The sequence below is a fragment of the Chrysochloris asiatica genome, unplaced genomic scaffold (genome assembly GCF_000296735.1).
Source record: "Chrysochloris asiatica unplaced genomic scaffold, ChrAsi1.0 scaffold00275, whole genome shotgun sequence".
NCBI lineage: Eukaryota > Metazoa > Chordata > Mammalia > Afrosoricida > Chrysochloridae > Chrysochloris > Chrysochloris asiatica.
Window position 1 is genome coordinate 2277392 of NW_006408793.1, and position 12453 is coordinate 2289844.

Consider the following 12453-nt stretch of genomic DNA (forward strand, 5'->3'; position numbering starts at 1 on the left):
AAGCAAATAATACAAGATGTTTATTTGTACTTTATTGACTACACAAAGACTTTCAATTGTGAGGCTCATGAGAAGCTATGGACAACATTGTGGAGAATGAGTATTCCGGAATACTTAATTGTGCTCATGAGGAATCTGTACATAGACCAAGAGACAGTTGTTCGAAAAGAACATGAGAACACCAAATGGTTTAAAATAAGGAAAGGTGTGTGCCAGGATACTATTCTTTCACCATACTTACTCAATCTGTATGCTGAGCAAATAATTCAAGAAGCTGGATTATGTGAAGAAGAATGTGGCATCAGGATTGGAAGAAGACTCATTAGCAACCTAATATATGCAGATGATACAACCTTGCTTTCTGAAAGTGAAGAATACTTACAATACTTACTAATGAAGATCAAAGACTGCAGCCTCAGGTATGCTTTGCATCTCAATGTAAAGAAAACAAAAATCCTCACCAATTGACCAATAAATAGCATCAAGGTAAATGGAGAAAACAGTGAAATTGACAAAGACTTTATTTTGCTTGTATCAACCATTAACATTCATGGAAACAACAGTCAAGAAATCAAAAGACATTTTGCATTAGGCAAATCTGCTGAACAAGACAAGACCTCTTTAAAGTGTTGAAGAGCAAAGATGTCAGTTTGAGAAATAAATTATGCCTGACGCAACCCATGGTATTTTCAATAATCTCATATTCATGTGAAAGTTGGACAATGAGCAAAGAATACTAAATAAAAAAAAAAAACTGATACATTTGAATTATGGTGTTGGAGAAGAATATGAAAAGTATCATGGATTGTCAAAAGAATAAACAAATCTGTGTTGGAAGAAGTAGAGTCAGAAGCAAGGATTATGAGACTTCATCTCTTGTACTTTGGAGATGTTGCTAAGAGGGACCAGTCCCTAGAGAAGGACATCATGCTTGGTAAAGTGGAGGGTCGGAAGAAAACAGGAAGACCACTGCCCTCAACAATATGGATTGGCACAGTGGCAGCAACAGTGTCCTCAAGTTAGCGATGATTGTGAGGTTGACACAGGAGCAGACAGAGTTTCTTTTTGTTGTGCATAAGTCGTTATGAGTCAGTATTGACTTCAACGGCTCTTAACAACAACAATATGTCTTGGTATGATGCTGTAGGATAAGCACTGGACCTCAAAGTCGGTTTGAACCACAAGGTCGGTGGTTCAAACTCACCAGCTGCTCCTCAGAAACCCTATACAGGAGTACTATGAGTCGGAAACAACTTGATGGCACTTAACAACAACAATAATGTGTCTCCCTCCAATCCTGATACCAGATTCTCAAATTTGCTCAACACACAGGTTAAATAAGTATGGTGAAAGAATATAACCCTGACTTTAAATTGCACAATATCTTCTTGTTCTGTTTGAATGACTGCCTCTTTGTGTATAGGTTTCACATGAGTGCAATTAAGTGTTCTGGATTTCCCATTGTTCCTAGCATTATCTGTTATTTATTACAACCCATGTATTCAAATGCACATTGAATAAACCACAGGTAAACATCTTTCTAGTAGTCTCTGCTTTCAGCCAAGATCCATCTAGCATCATATATCCCTCATTTTATTCCTCTTCTGAATCCAACTTGAATCTCTGGCATCTCCCTGTTGATGTACTGCTGCAACTGTTTTAAACTCTCTTCAGCAGAAATTTACTTGCACATTATATTAATGATATTGTTCGATAGTTTCTGCATTCTGTTGGATCATCTTTCTTTGGAATGGGCACAAATATGGATCTTTTCCAGTAAGTTGGCCAGTCATCTTGTTATAGATTAGTGAGGGCTTTCCGTGTTGCATCCATTTGTTGAAATATCTCAGTTGGTATTCCACCAATTCCTGGAGTCTTGTTCTCCAGTGTCTTCCGTGCAGTTCAGACCTCTCCCTTCAATACCATTAGTTCTTGATCATATACCACCTCCTGAAATGGCTGAATGTTGACCAATTCTTTGCGGGACAGTGATTTTGTATAGTTCTTCCATCTTCTTTTGATGCTTCTAAAGTCCTTCAATATTTTGCCCATATTTAGAATGGGACCAGATTAAAAAGACAAACCAAATTTTGTGCCCATTAATGATGTGGCTCTTAGGAGAGCCCTTCTATGTGTCTAAGAATATTAAAAGTATCATGGACTGCCTAAATAACAAAACCGATGGCTTAGTGAGTTATGCTTTGGGCTGCTAACTTAACGCAAGGTTAGTAGTTTGAATCAGCCAGGCACGCCACAGGAGTAAGAAGAGACTTTCTCCTGCTGTGCAGATTCCTAGCCTCAGAAACACTATACAGAGTTGTGTTATGAGTCAAAAATGACTTGATGGCACACAGCCAGTCAGCTAGCCTATGTGTCCATCTTCTTTTAACTGATAAAATGAGCATCTACTCTTTCTGAAAATGAAACTCAGATTTTCTTCTCTTATTCATTTTTGTTAGTCTTCCATCAGAAGACCTCTGTTGGTCCTATTTTTCAGGTAAATGTATCCTGGAGTGGTTTCTTTCCAAAAATTCCAAGTACTTGGAGTTGATTCTTTTGTCAAAGTCCTTTACAATTCTCATTTCATTACTATTCTGTAAGAGAATGAGTTTTACAAGTAGACCATTTTAGAGATGGTGACAACTGAAGCATGAGGGTTTTTTAACAACCACAAAGGGTTGTGTCCCTTTCAGTCAATGCCTCTTCCAACTCACAGTCTTCTGATCATATTGGGCTCCTTGGAAATGCCAAGTCAGTGCTTTTCCCAAAGCAATGATGCTGTTATTGTTAGGTGCCATCGAGTTGGCACCGACTCATAGCGACTTTATGCACAACAGAATGAAACACTGCCCGATCCTGGGCCAACCTCACTGCCACACTTGAGTCCATCGATGCTGCCACATGGCCCAATCCATCTCATCGGGGATCCTCCTCTTTTTCTCTGACCCTCCACCTTACCAAACATGATATCCTTCTCCAGTGACTGCTCCCTCCTGACAACATTTCTGAAGTTTGATAGATACCTAAATAAGGATTGGTTATTTTCAGCTTTTGACCTGAGGTTTTCAAATCTCCCAATAAATAAATAAACAGATTAATTATTGCTTGGCTGGCCACAAGGTTAGTTTGTTTAAGGCATGCTGGGAAATTGAAAAAAACAACCATCAGTATTTCTGATATGTGAAATCTTACTTGGGTGTCTTTCCTATTCATACTCAGAGATGTTGATTATCTCTGATTATGAACAGAAGTTTCATAATCAGGGTTTCATTCCAACAACTCTATCATAAGTTAGTTCTGACCTAAGTCATATGCCTCACTTTTTTGTTTGTTTATTTTTATTATTATGCCTTTTATTATCAATATCTTTGTCTTTGGTTGTTGGCATGAGAATGATAACAATAACAAATTTGCATACTGCAATATTATATGCAGCACATATTACTAGCAATGTTGTTTTTGTTGTTGTTTAAGTGCTATTGGATTGGTTCCGACTCATAGCAACCCTGTCTAGTTTCTGAGGAGTGGCTGGTGAATTTGAAATGCTGACCTTGAGGTTCAAATGGACCTTGCAGTCCAGTGCTTATCCTACAGTGCCAACGACACCAGGATAGTTAGCAGAAGAAAAGCTGTATTTGAATGGCTTTTAGTCTCAATGCTAGAGAAATTCCTGCAGCTCAAATGCAGAAAGTGCCCCATCTTCTTTGCTGTGGACCAGGAACAGGTCTTTTATTATCCATCACCATGAGCAGTGCAGCAGAGCCCTCATTATCTCAGATCCAGACTTTTCTGTATCAGTCAGCATTCTGCTGCACGGCTGGGCTTTTCCATTTAAATGTCAGCTAAACTTAGACTGCGGGGGTTTTGTCTTTGCTGTTATTTTTTAATGCCAGAGACTCATTACCTTAGGTTTTGTGTTGCCCTCATAGATCACTTTTTGGTTGACCATTTTAAGCAAATGATTTTTCTGAGAACACTAATGCATAAGGAGCTCTAAATTTTTATGATACACTCCATGAAAAAAGAAAAAAAAAAAAAAAACTGAACTCTGGTTAGAAATCAAGGCACTCCAAATTGCTCATATTTAGAAATAGCCATTTTTCAAAAGTGTTAAAGGTTTTGACATACTTTCTCACCTTGGAAGTCACACCTTGCATAATAATAATATTGAACCATCTAAAAGCTGGAATGAGATCTCAGTGGCCTTTTGGGGTTTGACAGTTAGCCCTATACAGATTTGCTCCACACACGCAGGGCTTTAGCTTCTCGGTACCTCTTCTCCACTAAACATCAGTCACGCTTCCTAGTCATTGTGACAGTCCAAAATACTTTCATACATTTCAAACACCTTCTGGAGATATAGTCTGCTTCTGCTGAGTCAAGATTAAAACAAAGAAGTCCTAATGGTGCCACAGTTAAGCTGCTAAACAAAAGGTTGTCAATTCCAATCCACCTAGTAGCTCTGCAGAAGAAAGATCTGGCAATCTGCTCTCATAAAGATTGCTGTTGTTAAGTGCAGTAGAGTTACTTCTGACTCATAGTGACCCTGTATATGGTTTCCAAGGAGCAGTTGGTGGATTTGAACCATTCAAACCAACCTTGAGGTCCAGTGCTCTATTCCCACAACACCTCAACCAAGAAAAGGCTATGGTGTAGTCCTACTCTGTCACATGGGATGGCTATGAATTGAAATCAACTCAACACTACCTAATAATCCAAATAACAGCATGGAGCAAGCCCCACAACATCTCTCTGAATCAACACCCACCTCTCAGAGCTCTCCGCACTCTTCCCAGCTCTTAAAATGTTGTATCTGGGTTGTCTGTTTCATTGTTGGGTTCCCTTGCTTTGTGATGCTGCTTGAAATATATTGTTGTTTTGCTGCTGATAGAGCTCTTGACTTGCTTCATAAAAGGTGACATTCTGGATGACAGATTTCTTATATCAGACTTCTGGATGTGTTTCCACATCAAGCAGGGGCCTTCTCGTGTATGATGAATGCTGGATGAATGCTTGATGGACGGAAAGGACCTAAATCCTGGACCACACTAGCCAATGACTCACTGAGCAAATGCAGTATGCTCTGTCTCTGTGCTTGCTGGGTTTAATCATTAAGGGTTTGGCCAGCATTCTTATCAGTTAAGATAAACCACTCTGTGATGAGATCTAATATGATGCAACCACTAACGTGATGTGTTCTGCTTTGATGTAATTGTTCTTTGTGTTGTAAATCCTCACTTCTCTGTTGTTAATGAGGCAGATGGAATCTATATGATTAGGTTATATCTTGAGTCAATCTTTTTTGAGATCTAAAAGGAGAGATAAGTAAGCAGAATTGGAAGTGCCTAAGGAGCTCTGGTAGCGTGTAGTGTAGTGGTTACGAATCGGGCTGCAAACCACAAGGTGAGAAGTTCGAAACTACCAGCCTTCCCGCGGGAGAAAGATGAGGCGTCTTCTCCCATAATGATTAACAGCCTCGGAAACCCTGTGCAGGGTTGCTATGAGTCGGAATTGACTCCACGGCACATAACAACAACAAGGAGCTCTGGTAGCCTAGTGGTTATGAATCGGGCTGCGAACCGCAAGGTCAGCTGTTCGAAACTACCAGCTGTTCCGCAGGAGAAAGATGAGGCTTTCTGCTCCCATAAAGATTTACAGCCTCAGAAACCCTGTACGGGGTCTCTATGAGTCGGAACTGACTCCACGGCACAAACCAACCAACCAACAAATACCAGCCAAATAGAAACCAACCAACCAACAAATACCAGCCAAATAGAAGATCTAGGAGTGGAGCGTGTCCTTTGTACCTGGGGTCCGAAGCTCGTAGATCCAGGGGAAGATTGACACCAAAAAGTGTGAAAATCTTCATGGTATATGGGGCCTATAAACACTGAAAGGAGACAAGGACCTTTCTCTAGATCTGACAAAGAGGAAAGCCTTTTTCGAGAGCTCTCACTCTTAATTTGAACTTCTAGTCTCCCAAACTGTAGATAATACATTTCTGTTTCGTAAAGCACTTAAGGCATTTCTGTTAGAGTAGCAGTAGATAACTAAGACAGTGGAGTTGTGGGATGCACCAGCAACATGTGAAAATTGTGCAGTTGGATTTTTCTGTCTTCATGCTAACATATGGAAAGATAAAATGGAAGAAAATCAGCAGTATTGGCTGCCTGGGCCAGAAGATCTATTGAAATGACCACAAGTGGATAATGGAAATATACACATATACACACAGAAAGAATACATAATAATGTTTACCATGAGTCAATTACTCTCTCTCAAAATTTGACTATTTATGGAAAAGGTAGATTTTCCTCTTGAACGATCTCCCTGAGCCAGCACTATTTCTATTCATTTCATTTTAAAGTTTTCATTGTCACGCTATTGTAAAGCACTTACCAAATGTCCCTCCAAAGGCATCAAACTACTGGATTGATTGGTTTTTCTCTCCCATGTAATTATTTTGCAGTCTACAAATTACCCAAAATGTATTTTCCTCTTTGTCTGTATCGGTTGGGAAGAAAGAAAAGGAAGATAGAACTGTCTTTTTCTTTTTTTAAGTCATTTTTCGTATAAATGACCACAGACATAGAAATAAATCACAGTTAATTCAAAAGGCAAATACTAATCCTTTCTATTTCCATAAGTGCTTTCTCCCATGAGACAAATGGAGATAATCCTCAAAGAAGAGAAAAGGGGGGAGCTACAACAGATTTAAACATCAAGTTTAGGGGTGAGTGAACTACAGGTCACATCTGGAGTTGATAATGCAGAAATGAAGATGCAAGCTTGAGTGCTCTCCCCAGGTGGTGATAAATTCACATTGATCCAATTTGACCCCTCCCTCCCTGTCTCAGTGGCTCTCAATAACACACAATTGCAAAATGTCTGACCTCAGAAATGTAAGCCTGCTGTCTGCAGCCTTCACTTAGTTAAGAAAGAAAAAGTCTCCTTCAGACTGAATGAAGCCTTACTCTAAGTCTTACTCCAAGCTCTAATTAGTGGCAGGTGATGGCATAGCAAGACTGGGCAAAAATTACATCCGGATGTGACTGACTCAATGGGGGCTTATGAGTGTGATGAGACATCAAGCTTGAGATCTGGCTCTCTCTCTCATACACACACACACACACACACACACACACACACACACACACATGCACTTTGACCTCCACACTATTCCTCATTGCATCATTCCATTATGATTCACTCCCATGGTCTAGGGCTGGGAAGAGATTGAGTTTGGTCACTAGGAAAACTATCCACTTAGGTAAATCAGTGCCTTGTGGTGCATCAGGTCATACCACTTCCACAGGTGGGAGGCAAAGAAAAAAGCATTGTGCCTCAAAAGCTACCAGTTTCTCTTTCCCATCTTGCAAGATGGTGCATGAAAAGGCTGAGAAGCCAGCTACCAAGGTGAAGAAGCCTGAAGTCAAAAAAGCAGAAAGCTAAGTAGGCTAACTTCAAGGGCAAAAATCCCTACCAGGGGAAGCTGCACTGCAGCTGAAATCCTGTCCTAGTCTGAGGAATTGGCAGGTATTCCCAACTGGCTATATATTCTAGAAAGACCATGTACAAGAGGAAGTATTCAGCTGCTAAATCCAGGGTTGAAAAGAAAAAGAAGGAGAAGGTTCTTGCTACTGTTACAAAGCCAGTTGGTGGTGACAAGAATAGTGGTACCCAAGTGGTTAAACTGTGCAAAATGCCTAGGTATTACCCAACTGAAGATGTGCCTAGGAAACTGTTGAGCCATGGTAAAAAAAAAACCTTCAGTAAGCATGTCAGAAAACTGTGGTCTGGCATCACTCCTGGAACCATTCTGATCATCCTCACTGGGTGCCATCGAGGCAAAAGAGTGGATTTCCTGAAGCAGCTGTCCAGTGGTTTGCTCCTTGTGACTGGACCTCTGTCCCTCAATTGAGTTCCTCTGCATAGAACACACCAGAAATTTGTCATTGCCACCTCCACCAAAATTGATATCAGTGGTGTGAAAATCCCCAAACATCTCATGGATGCTTACTTCAAGAAGACACTGCAGAAGCCCGGGCCCCAAAAAGGTGAGATCTTCGACACTGAGAAAGAGAAATGCGAGATGACAGAGCAGCGCAAAGTGGATCAGAAAGCTGTGGACTCACAATTATGCCAAAAATCAAAGCCATTCCCCAGCTCCAAGGTTACCTGCATTCTGTGTTTGCTCTCACAAATGGACTTTATTCTCACAAATTAGTATTCTAGATTTCTTGCAAAGAAAGAACCTCATTAAATAATTGATTTAAAAAAAAAAGCTACCAGTTCAAAACTGCTATCTCAGTAGCAAAATCTTTAGATATTTTCAACTAATTAACTTAACTGTAGGATTGGCACTGACAAGGTTGGCAGTTCAAACCTACCAGCCACTCCTCGAAAACCCTACACATAGGGTTGCTATGAGTTAGAACTGACTCAATAGCTCTTAACAAGCACAACAACAACAACTCCTTCTTACAACAACACGGGGACACTGATCACGACTAAGCAGGATTCAAATGGAACCTAGTTTGTTGAACTCAGACTTAAACTTAATATTAATCTTTTACTCAAATCAAAACATCAACCGAGTTTATTAAAACTAAAACAATCAAATATTCTTCAAGTTAAGTATGAGGCAGAGTCATATTGCACACACTTTCTAACTTTGCAGGCATTCCCCGGACGATTTCTCCATGGCAGCTGGGCAGCCAATGTCTCTTGGCTACGAATGCACTGATTACAAGACCCCACTCCACGGCAGGTTGCATCACTCACATATCAAGGCTGCAGATTCAGTCTCCTTCACAGATAGTGTAAGGGCCACTTACTTACACAACCCAGGTTGATTTTTGAGCATTTAGATGGATGGATCATTTAAACCCACTGGTCCAAGGACATGTTTTTGCATGTGGTGCTGTGGGTTAATGTGCTGGACAGCAAAGTCGGTTTGAACCACAAGGTCGGTGGTTCAAGCTCACCAGTCGCTCCTCAGAAACCTTGTATAGGGTCGCTATGGGTCAGAACTGACTCGATGACACTTAACAACAACCGATTTCCTATAAATCACACCAAAAAAGTAGGGATGGATGGATTTCTTGGCCATGTCAAACAATCTTTCTGTCTGGCTTAGGTGGAGGAGAAAATGGAGAAGGATCAGCCGAATTGTCAGCGGTTCCTTTCACTGGACAGAATGTTATGCGGCCAGTGCCAAGCACGTCTGTCTGTCTGACTGCTTTGTTTCCAATTGTCTCTCTTTTTCTTTCTCTCTCACGTACACACGCACCCTCTTTAATTACAAACAGAAAACAGAGTACTCTGCACACTTCACAACATCTGTTGGGGCCTTAATTAATCCAACTCTCACACAGTCTCCATAGCAACAATGCTTAACAGGCTCAGACTCCAAGTGAGTGACTCAAAATATGGCCATTACCAAAATATGTCCACATTAATTCTAGTGTCAGATATAATGAGCACATTGCACGAAGAGTGTCTGCCTGGAGAGATCAAGTTATGAAATCACATTCAGCATCACCTTACTAAAAACAACTGCTCAAACCAAGAATTGAAATTAACACTAATTTTTTAAGGAATTGCAAAAAAAATTTAAATTCCATTACTGGTTTTCTGTTAGAAGAAATTCCTGTGCTTCAGAGATAAATGACCACAGTTAACTAATGAAACCATGCAGTTATTGTTTGTAAGGCGGGAGAAACGTAAGCGTTAAAAAGAAGTTCATCAGGAGATGTGTTTCCTGAGCCTCTGGCTCTGTTGGCCTTAATTAAAAGCCTATTGCCCTTTTTCTGGTCCAAATTGGAGCTTGCCAGCAACAGACCCAGCCTTCCCAAGGAGGTCATGAATGCTACCGAGTAAAATGTCAAGCACATTTCTGAAAGTCTGTTTTAGCTCCATGGTCTATGCAGATGCTCTCGTTGATGCTGGCTATGTTTGTGTTTATGTTTAAAGCTGTTATGATAGAGATTGTAAAAAGAAAGCACTGATGATTGCCTAGAAAACCTGCTCAGACATTGTACACGAACTGGGAGCCACGGGGGTGGTGGTGGTGGTGGGGCGCACTGGAGGGAATAGTGCTAAAGAGACTATGGAAAACTGAAGCCAGGCATTTACCCCTAAATGGCCTTTCAGTCCATACAAGCTTCCATCATTAAATGGTTCACTTGGGCGGCTAACAAGAAGTAAAGCATTCATTGGAGTTCTAATTCATTTCCCTTTACTACGTCCTTCTATGAATAGCCAAAACATCCCACTCAGCTGAGGAGGGAGAAGAAAAGAACTTAGATGAGCTCTTGGTGGTGGTGGCAGTAGGTATGTGCTGTGGAGTCAGTTCCAACTCATAGAGACCCTGTATAGGATTTCCGAGACTAAATCTTTACAGGAGCAGAAAGCCTCATCTTTCTCCTGCAGAACAGCTGGTAGTTTCAAACTGCTGACTTTGAGGTTAGCAGTGCGACTCGTAACCACTACGCTACCAGAGCTCCTTAGATGAACTCTTGTTGTTGTTGTTGTTGTTAAGTACTGTGGAGTCGGTTCCAACTCAGAGTGACCCTGCATAGGGTTTCCGAGACTGTAAATCCTTACAGGAGCAGAATGCCTCATCTTTCTGCCACAGAACCACTGGTAGTTTCAAACTGCTGACCTTGAGGTTGGCAGCCCAACTCGTAACCACTATGCTACCAGAGCTCCTTAGATGAACTCTTAAGTAGGTAAAAATGTACATAAAGGGAAACAAATCAGACTCCTTTTATAATACAAAATTGGGACACTCATTTGAGCCTGTGAGCAAAAAGAGCATCATCCCAAACCTTCATCAGGGACTAAAATTTGTGGACCTTGGGAGTCTAGATTTAGGGACAGTTTATTTCTGGATTACCTAAGGACAAAACCAAGGTGATCCAGGAGCCTGTGGGGGTCTCCATACCTATGGATAAAAGAGTAATTTTAGTAGGAGGTAGGCTTTGGGGGCTCTTCAGGAATGAGAACCACTTCTCTAACGATGAAACCATAACATCTAAAGAAATGAGCAAAGAAAGTATATCTGATTTTCTCACCAAGTTTATCCTTTGTCTTTAGGCACTTGTCTATCATGAGACTCTTGGCTGCTGGTAGTAGCTACAACTTCTGACTTTCTGCTTTTCAAAGAGTTTTTTTGGTAGGTAGACACCTAATATTCAATTAATGGCATGTTGAAGTTTCTCAGCCATGAAGCTTCTACAAAACTACTGAACCATGGTCCCCTTCAAGTTATTTTACCCCAAACAATGTTCAATCATCAACTTGAAATGATTGCTTTGATCTCAAAAGCCAGAGGCAAAGAAATGTAATGAAAACAGGATCAGGGTTCTAGTTCTAGTTCTGTCGACTCTTTGATCTCAGATTTCCAAAGACTCTTATTCATCCACTCATCCCTTCCTTCAACAAGTATCATGAAGCACCATGAAGACTTTGATCTTGGATGTGTCTCAGGGCACAGGAAAATGGGCTGTGCAACACTGCCTTCTTGCCTATCCCCATTAACAGTACAGAACATCTGCCGACCATGCACCATTTGTTATACTGGGCTTAGTTCATCTATTTCTCTTAACAACCCTGCAAGTTATGGCTATCACTATTATTATACACATTTCGACTTAGTTCAGAAGTAAGCTTGCAGGATAATACCAGAGATTACACACACACTGGATTCTACTGTGCAGTGCACAAATTCATACAATGTGATGGATGCCTCCTGGTGCCGTGCAACCTTGTGGACCTGGAAGAGATTCAGTAAACAGAGTCCAAGTCTGTTTGTCTTTTCCATATTGCCTTTCCATTTTTCTCACAATTGGTAGAGGATTATCTGTTCATGAGAGACAGGAAAGAACAGGCTAAATTCTTTGGGTCAATGCAAGATTACTCTGGAATCTTCCTTTCACGTGTGCCCCTCCTTTTTGTTTTCTTTTCCATTCTCTGGTAGCATAGTGGTTATGAGTCAGACTGCTAACCGTGTTAGCAGTTCAAAACTACCAGTAGTTCTGTAGGAGAAAGATGAGGCTTTCTGCTCCCGTAAAGATAATCAGCCTCGGAAACCCTACGCAGAGCCGCTATGAGTTGGAACTGACTCCACAGCGTATCACCACCACCATGAAGCCCTAACTAGTAGGTTATGATAGAGGGATGACATCAGAGTTGATAAAGAAAATAAAGCAGAAGAGCAAAAAGAGTTTGTCCTTTTCATTCTTTGACTTTTTCCACTTAAAACCCTGCCTTGTGGGTTATCACACAAGTCACCAACTTGTCCCACAGCAAAGCACTAAAGTATCTTTCTGGAACCCTTGTTCCAATAAGATCTTCAAATGGTTTTTAAATCCCCTTCACTGTCAGTGTCTTGTGCTGGGAATCAAGTGGACACGGATCCAACTGACTATTTGATATTTTATGGTGGGG

The 12453-nt window shown here is 40.8% G+C and overlaps 1 pseudogene; it reads left to right on the forward strand.

The window, feature by feature from the left end:
* Nucleotides 1–7380: 7380 nt before the first annotated feature.
* Nucleotides 7381–8235, forward strand: LOC102823046 (annotated as a pseudogene).
* The last annotated feature ends 4218 nt before the right edge of the window (nt 8236–12453 follow it).